General features: G+C 37.4%; 1 long non-coding RNA gene across 1 annotated transcript; it reads left to right on the top strand.

Annotated features, from left to right (window-relative positions):
• The first annotated feature begins 3,214 nt into the window (after positions 1 to 3,214).
• LOC148156649 (uncharacterized) lies at positions 3,215 to 5,851 on the top strand. Its single transcript, XR_015764405.1, has 2 exons — positions 3,215 to 3,657; positions 5,018 to 5,851. It is a non-coding gene; the product is annotated as an uncharacterized LOC148156649 (long non-coding RNA).
• The last annotated feature ends 2,908 nt before the right edge of the window (positions 5,852 to 8,759 follow it).

Genomic DNA, 8,759 nt, shown 5'->3' with positions numbered 1-8,759 from the left:
TGTCCATCTTACTTGCGAAACGTTGTCTGTCGAGCCCTCACGTCAATAGTCCGTCGATCTGATCAACAATACCCCGCAGTGCTGAGGCATCTTCTGCTGTTTTGGTCGAGCAAAGTAGGAGGGTCTTTTGTTTGCGTCTCTGTTTTTTATTTGCTGCATTTTATTTGCTTTTTGTTTACGTCTCTTTTTTTTTGTTTCCATCTCTTCTTGTTTGCTGTATTTCATTTGTTTGCGTCTCTTTTTTTGTTTGCATGTTTTCTCTGTTGCTCCGCATTTGCACCTGTCGGCCACCGTAAAAATAACTAGCAGAGCAGGAGTTTAAAATTAACTAATCAACCACAGCTGTCTTTGGGGAGCGCTTATTAATAATCGTAAAATAAATGTAGAGCTGGAAAACCTGATATCATAACGGACTGAATGTTCTGTTTTTAAAGTAATCTCTGCTCGGCTTGCAGAGCGCAGGCGGTTGCCACGGCAGCGGGTGTGCTTAAATGACAGAGAGTGAAAAGGTGCGAGTGGATTAGAACAGTGTTTTTCAACCACTGTTCCGCGGCACACTAGTGTGCCGTGAGTGATCGTGAGGTGTGCCGTGGAAATGATTCAATTGCACCTACAGTACCGTATTTTCCGGACTATAAGCTGCTACTTTTTTCCTAAGCTTTGAACCATACAGATTTTAGCCTGGTGCGGTTTTTCTGTGTATTTTTCTTCAACCACCAGGGGGCTCTCTAGCAGGAAGTGAATCATTAGAAGTCAAAATTGTAAATCAAAGAAGAACGCGCTAATTTTCATTTACAACAACCACATGCTAGCAACAGGCACGACGGAGAAATGTTTTCAAACTCATATGATGCCGCTTTTAAGTTGAGGGCTGTCGATCTGGCAGTACAGGAGGGAAATAAAGCCGCTGCACTTAAGCTTGGTGTGAACGAACATAGACATAATATAAGGATAGACCCTCATGGACCGCTCTCGCCTATTGTCGCTGACGAGATTTAGGGCAGCCATCTTGGAGCGGTACTCCACTCCACTCAGCGTTATGTGTTTAGCAGCACAATGACGTATCAGCGCATTTAATCGATTATAACACACTTTTTTGTTACTGGAAACCATATTCAAACATCTATCAAAGCAACATTTGTAAACAATTGTACTTTTCAAGTATGTTTTTAATACATAGTTCATCATATTTAAATATGCTTAGTGGCTATAACAATAGAATAGGAATGGAATATTCTGATATCGATGTATGAAGAGCATATTACAAAGCACACAGCCGTTCATAATTTATTTAATAAATTATTTAGTAATATCAATATATATTTATATAACTATACAAACACTAATAAATAAAGATTAATAATGGCACAAATAAATAATAGTGAATATTATGTATATATATATATATATATATATATATATATATATATATATATATATATATATATATATATATATATATATATATAATCAGTGATTCTTGAGAATAGGGACAAAACAGGTCCTATGGATAAAGCATGAAATTTGAATAAAATATACACAAAATATATTTTTTTCAAATATCTAACTAAACTAACCTGGGTCATGTGAGCACAACAATGTAAATATATATTTTTTTTTGCTGAATATTTTTTTATTTTAAACATTGTAGTCGGTGGATGATGCCTGTAAAAGCCCTTGTCCAGGAGCAGAACTCAATACATTCTTATAGTTTAAAATAATTAAAGAAATACTAAAATTATATATTATGACAATTAAGTATAAGTAGTCATATAAATAATTATAAAAGTATCGATAAATTGAATTAAAAATAATTTTTAGATATTTTCCAACTCCGTTGAAATTTGTCCTTAGTTTTTGTCAACACCATCAGAAATGAAAAGAATGTAAAAAAATCAGGCATTATTGGGGGGCACCAGAACTTCTGAGGACCCCATGACGTTGTCTTTTCTCTTCCTTTGCTAGGAGGGCTAGTTAGCTCCGGTTAGCTTCAGTTATTCTTTAGTTTTTTCTTCTGTTTTATTCCTAAGTTGTTTGTCACAACCATGATGTGTCAACTCCATAACTGACAATTTACAAAACTTTGATGAAATTTTGCGAAATAAAAGCTTAATTTTGGTATAATGTAAAGATTTCATGGACCTGACGAGCTACAATATGGCCTCCTTCAGAATAACATCATATAAATTGAGGTAGTTTGGCATTTCGTCAACTCCGTCAGATGTCAACTCCGTCAGAGTTTTTCTGACTCTTTCAGTGAAATTGTTGTCAAATCTCACTTAATTGTGCAACTAATTCATTTTAATGTATTTTACATGAATTGCATTACTTCACATGTACCAAGTTTTTCATTTTACTCACAGTTTGTCACCACCTTCAGTTCTGTGTCAACTCCGTCATGCACTGTCTACTCCATCAGATGGACTTTTTCTTGTTTTTTGTTTTAAATAATATTTATTTTATTTCTTGAGAAGCATTTGTCTGTAAATTGAGTAAAAATATCACTAATGGGATATTTTAAAAATTATTTTAGATTTATTTTTGTCAGATGGTGATGACAAAGTTTTGGGTCAGGTCGATTAAAAATGTAATTTTTAAAAAAAAATTTGCAACTGGGAGCCTGTACCTTAGCATCTTCATATTTTCTAAACATTATTTGTCATATTTGCATACATAAGGTTGAGAAATAATTAAAAAAAAATATGGGAAAATTAAAACCCATTTTGTCCCTATTCTCAAGAATCACTATATATATATATATATATATATATATATATATATATATATATATATATATATATATATATATATATATATATATATATATATATATATATGTTATAACACATAATATAAGTTTTATAATATGTGTTATATTGTTTCATTTCTAATATAGGCCCTTGTGTCAGATAATCTAAGTCAATGTTAGAGAATAATTAACTTTTTTAGATTTACAGAATCTCAATTAGCCGCTATGAAGGCGGGGGTTCAGCCCCGCCTTCATAGCGGGGCTGAACCCGTATTACACCAAGCACTGTAGCTAATATTAGCTGGTATCTCGCCGGTGGACATAAATACAGTAAAGTAATATTCTAATCACAATATATACACAATAATATGTCCATTTTACTTGTGAAATGTTGTCTGTGGAGCCCTCACATCAATAATCCATAGATCCGAACAACAATATCCCTCAGTGCTGAGGCATCTTTATGGAAGTAAATATGTGCCATCAGAATTTGAATAAAAAATGCATCCGAATTCAATTTTTTTTTAAATTCAGTGTCATTATTTGTACATGTTTGCAATTTTCATATGTTAAAAAAATTCACATTCCTATTTCAAAGATAAAATTTTCAATATATATTTTTTCAGTGTTAAAAAAAATTCAGCATATAAAAAAATTCAACTTTTAAAAATTCAAATGCAATATTTTCAGTGTCCTAAAAATTCAACTTGCTCAAATTCGCCGTCTCAAATTCAGCGTCTAAAAATTCGCTGTACAAAAATGGCAAGGTTACTTCAGGTCACAGACATTAGCAATCGTTGTCAGATTTCAACACCCAGCCAATCACATGACGCAGGTGTCATAGTGAAGAAATACCAGCATCACCGAGGCTAGCGACCATGGAGGCGAATGCAAACCCAACCCCAACGGTGAGTCTATGCTTTCATATTTCTATGGTATATTTTATTTTGCGCATGAGGTTTGATACATTATCTTAAAACTTGATTTAAAACACGGGTTTGGGCCGTTGTTAATCTTACACCATGTAATGCTAGCATATTAGTTCTCGCTACCTCCTAGAGACCCCAGTCCCTCCCCCCTTCTCCTTCTCTTGGATGTCCCACACCCAATGTTCCTGTGTTTTATTTCAAAAAGAAATACCACTTGCGCCAAGTCTAGAATCTTTTAAGATAACTGATGGATGGCGACTTTCCGGGTTTTGTTTGTATGCTGTCTTAGGTGAGACCGAGACAGGCAGTCTTAGTAAAGTCGTAATTTTCCGGGAGATGCTACCGCTAACCGCAGTGAAGTTAGTTTCAAGTTGGATATTCGATATTCGAGCTCCGGGGAGTAAGCGGCGTTTAGCTCAAGGTTGATCCGATTTATGAACGCTACTGTCGGCCAGCGGTTCTCCACCGCTCCCGGCCGCAGCGCCCGAAGGTTGACTTAGGGACTGTCAACAAATTACCGAACCAAACATTCCTGTCAAAGAAACGTTAATAAATGCCTTGAATTGTAACCAACGAACTAATTGTCAGTGCTAATTCAGGCTTTTACATGAGCCAAAATAGCATCTATAAAATTTTAAATTCAATATTTTCAATAATTTTAATATTAAATAATGTTTTCTTCAATAGCTTCCAGGTCATGTGACCTAATGACTCAGAATCACTTTGAAATAATTATACTAGTCTCTTTAGATGAGGCACATTTGTTTTCCATTTTAACATATTTTTTTTATCTTTTAGCAATTTGTTTTGTCAATATTTAGTATTTTTATTCAATAGCTTCAAGGTCTTGTGACCTATTGACCCAGAATCAGTGTGAAATTGTTCTAGTATCCTGTATAGATGAGGCACAGTCATTTGTTTCATATTAAAATTTTTTTTTATTTTTAGCAATTTTATTTGTCAAAATTTAGTATGTTTTTGCAATAGCTTCCAAGACGTGTCCTATTGATTCAAAACCACTTTGAAATTGTTTTACAAATCATTAGAGATGAGGCACCCACATTTTTCCCCATTTTAGATCTTTATCAATGTTTTACATAATTTAAATTTACTAATTTAAAAAAAAAAGATTGGTGTTTAATAGCTTAAATTTCATGTGACCCACTGACAAGGAATAAAAAGGGCTAAATGGAATAAAAATGAGTGTGCCCCACCTATCCAGTCTAGTAGAATAATTTCACATTGATTTTGATTAACTTATGGGTCTTATGACCCATAAGCTATTGAAGAAAAATCAATCAATCAATCAATCAATCAATCATCTTCCCCTTGTCTGCAGTCGGGTTGCGGGGTCAGCAGAGGCCCAGACTTCCCTCCCCAGCCACTTGTTCCAGCTCCTCCAGGGGAACCCCAAGGCGTTCCCAGGCCAGCCGAGAAACATCGTCCCTCCAGCGTGTCCTGGGTCTTCCTGTGGGCCTCCTCGTGGTGGGATGTGCCCAGAAGACCTCACTAGGGAGGCGTCAAGGAAGCATCCTAATCTGATGCCTGACCCACCTCAGCTGGCTCCTCTCAAAGTGAAAAATCAGCAGCTCTACTCTCTGTCCCTCCTAGATGACTGAGCTTCTCATCCTATCACTAAGGGAGAGCCCAGACACCTTATGGAAAAAACTAATTTTGGCCGTTGTGATTTTGTTCTTTCAGTCAAGACCTTTAAGCCTATGCCATAGATGAAGGTAGGGACGTAGATCGACTGGCAAATCAAGAACTTTGCTTTTTGATCCAGCTGTCTCTTCACCACGACAGACTGGTACAGCGCCCACTTTACTGCACCAATCCTTCTATTGATCTCCTGTCCATTTTGCCCTCATTCTTATGGATTCTGTATTTTCCTCCATCTCTTTTAGCCTCTTAACACGCTGCAGCATACATAACCATGTTTATATGTGACTGCTGACATGTAAACAGACTGAAACTGATTAGAGTACCGTTTAGGGAGGGTCCAGATTGCAGAGATGAATAAAAAGCTAAACTTGCTACAATCTTTGCCTCACTTGGCCCAACGCTGGACGGTGAATGTAACATAAGAAGCATGATGTTCCATTTGGATGATAAGTATGGCTTGTGGAATTTGATCATCTTTTAGCATTAAAGCTTGTTTTTATATATAACCAAATCTGATTATTTCTCAAGGTCATTTACGATGAGTGGTTCTGGTCGGGTCCTGAAACTGGTTAACGGACATGGGTGGTGAACAGAGACAGAAATGAATGAACTCCAACAGTGAACAAGATCCTAAAATGCTTAAACTCCTCCACTTGGGTCAGGACAATCTTCCCTGACCCAAATAAGGCGCTCTACCCTTTTCCAGCTCAAGACCATGGCCTTGGATCTGGAGGTACTGATCCTCCTCCCGGCCGCTTCACACTCATCTGCATCCTGCTCCAGTAAAGCTGTAGATCATGACCTGATGAAGCCAGTAGGGCCACATCATCTGCCAAAAGCAGAGGTGTGATCCCAAGGCCACCAAAATGGATCCCTTCAGAACCCCGGTTGTGCAGAACGTGGCCTCGGACAGAAAACACCCAAATCCAAAAATCTAATCAAATTTTATTTATATATCACATTTCAACAACAAGGCATTTCAAAGAGCTTTACACCATAAAAACACAAACATACAAAGTCATAGAAACACGACCAACAACTGAAACATTACATTTTCTCACTACATATCAGATTGTTTATTAATGTTCCATTAATTAGCGCATGGCTCTCATCTCGGGTCATGATGAGATGAGACTATTTCTAGTTAGAACCTCTCAACCTCACACACCAGCTCAGGCTCCCACCAGAGAGGTGATGCCCACTGATAAAAAGTCTTATCACCCAGGGTCAGATGGCCAAGGTCCCCTCCCTCGGCCTTCTAACATCCCACATTGCACCCAGCCCTTTTGGCCCACAGTTGGTGAGCCCTTGGGAAGGTGAACCCACTGTTGGCTGAGCCTGGCCAGACTCCATGTGTTTTGGCACCAGATGCTGCCACGGAGCACCAACTCCAGGCCCGGCTCCAGGGTGGTGCCCTGGTGACCTGCGTCCAGGTGAGGGGACACTGTATCCATTAACTGTGCTCTTCATAAAGGGTCTTTGGGCTGCTCTTTGTCTGGTTCATCACCTCTAGCATTGGGTGACCCTACAAGGGGTATGAAACCCCTGACAGCATAACTCCTAGAGTCACTTCAACACTCAAACACTTTCATCATGATAAGGTGGCAGCCTATGGAGATGAAGAGAAAATAGGAAATATATTTTTTAAATACAAAATTGCCTAAAAAATAATAAAATGGGTCAAAATGAATTAAAAATGAGCGTACCTCATTGTTCCAGTCTACTAAAACAATTTTACACTGATTTCGAGTAATTGGGTGAAAGTTTAGTGAGAACTCCTGCTCGGGTTCTCACTAAAACCAGGAAGATAGAGCACATAACACCAGTTTTAAAGTCCCTACACTGACTCCCTGTAGCTCATAGACTAGAATAGAAAAATACTGTTGTTAGTTTATAAATTACTGAACGGTTTAGTACCTCAATACATTACAGATCTGCTGTTGCATCAACCTTCCAGACCCCTCAGGTCTTCTGGTTCTGGTTCTGGTCTGCTCTGCATCCAGAACCAGAACCAAACAAGGAGAAGCAGCATTCAGCTTCCATGCACCACAAATTTGGAACAAACGTACAGAAAACTGTAAAACAGCTGAAACACTGAGTGCCTTTAAATCTCGACTAAAAACCCACCTGTTTAGAGCTGTATTTGAAACGTAATCAATTACGAATTTAATGACAGTTCTTAACTTAATTTCTTTGATTGTTGCATGACTCTGTGTTTTCATATTTTTATTATGTAAAGCACTTTGAAATGCCTTGGTGCTGAAATGTGCTGTTCAAATAAAATTTGATTGATTGATTGATTGATGACCTAGAAGCCAATATAAAAATACCTACAAATTATAAAAAGGACTCAAATCGAATATAAATGACTGTGCCTCATCTATACAGACTGGTAGAATTATTTCAAAGTGATTTTGAGTCATTAGGTGACATGACCTGGAAGCTATTGAATAAAAACCCTCAATTTTGGTGAAAAAAATTCCTAAAAAATGGAAAATTATTTAAAATGGAAAAAAAATGACTGTGCCTCATCTATAGAGACTAGTAAAACAATTTCAAAGTGATTTTGAATCAATAGGTCCCATGACCTGGAAGATATTGAAGAAAAACCCTAAATTTTGACGAAAAAAATTAATAAAAAATGGAAAATGGCTAAAAATGGAAAACAAATGTGCCTCATCTAAAGAGACTAGTATAATTATTTCAAAGTGATTCTGAGTCATTAGGTCACATGACCTGGAAGCTATTGAAGAAAACATTATTTAATATTAAAATTATTGAAAATATTGAATTTAAAATTTTATAGATGCTATTTTGGCTCATGTAAAAGCCTGAATTAGCACTGACAATTAGTTCGTTGGTTACAATTCAAGGCATTTATTAACGTTTCTTTGACAGGAATGTTTGGTTCGGTAATTTGTTGACAGTCCCTAAGTCAACCTTCGGGCGCTGCGGCCGGGAGCGGTGGAGAACCGCTGGCCGACAGTAGCGTTCATAAATCGGATCAACCTTGAGCTAAACGCCGCTTACTCCCCGGAGCTCGAATATCGAATATCCAACTTGAAACTAACTTCACTGCGGTTAGCGGTAGCATCTCCCGGAAAATTACGACTTTACTAAGACTGCCTGTCTCGGTCTCACCTAAGACAGCATACAAACAAAACCCGGAAAGTCGCCATCCATCAGTTATCTTAAAAGATTCTAGACTTGGCGCAAGTGGTATTTCTTTTTGAAATAAAACACAGGAACATTGGGTGTGGGACATCCAAGAGAAGGAGAAGGGGGGAGGGACTGGGGTCTCTAGGAGGTAGCGAGAACTAATATGCTAGCATTACATGGTGTAAGATTAACAACGGCCCAAACCCGTGTTTTAAATCAAGTTTTAAGATAATGTATCAAACCTCATGCGCAAAATAAAA

The sequence above is a fragment of the Poecilia mexicana genome, unplaced genomic scaffold (genome assembly GCF_051168715.1).
Source record: "Poecilia mexicana isolate PSO_F unplaced genomic scaffold, ASM5116871v1 scaffold_10, whole genome shotgun sequence".
In the NCBI taxonomy this organism is placed as follows: domain Eukaryota; kingdom Metazoa; phylum Chordata; class Actinopteri; order Cyprinodontiformes; family Poeciliidae; genus Poecilia; species Poecilia mexicana.
This window is presented reverse-complemented; position numbering and strand designations above follow the sequence as displayed.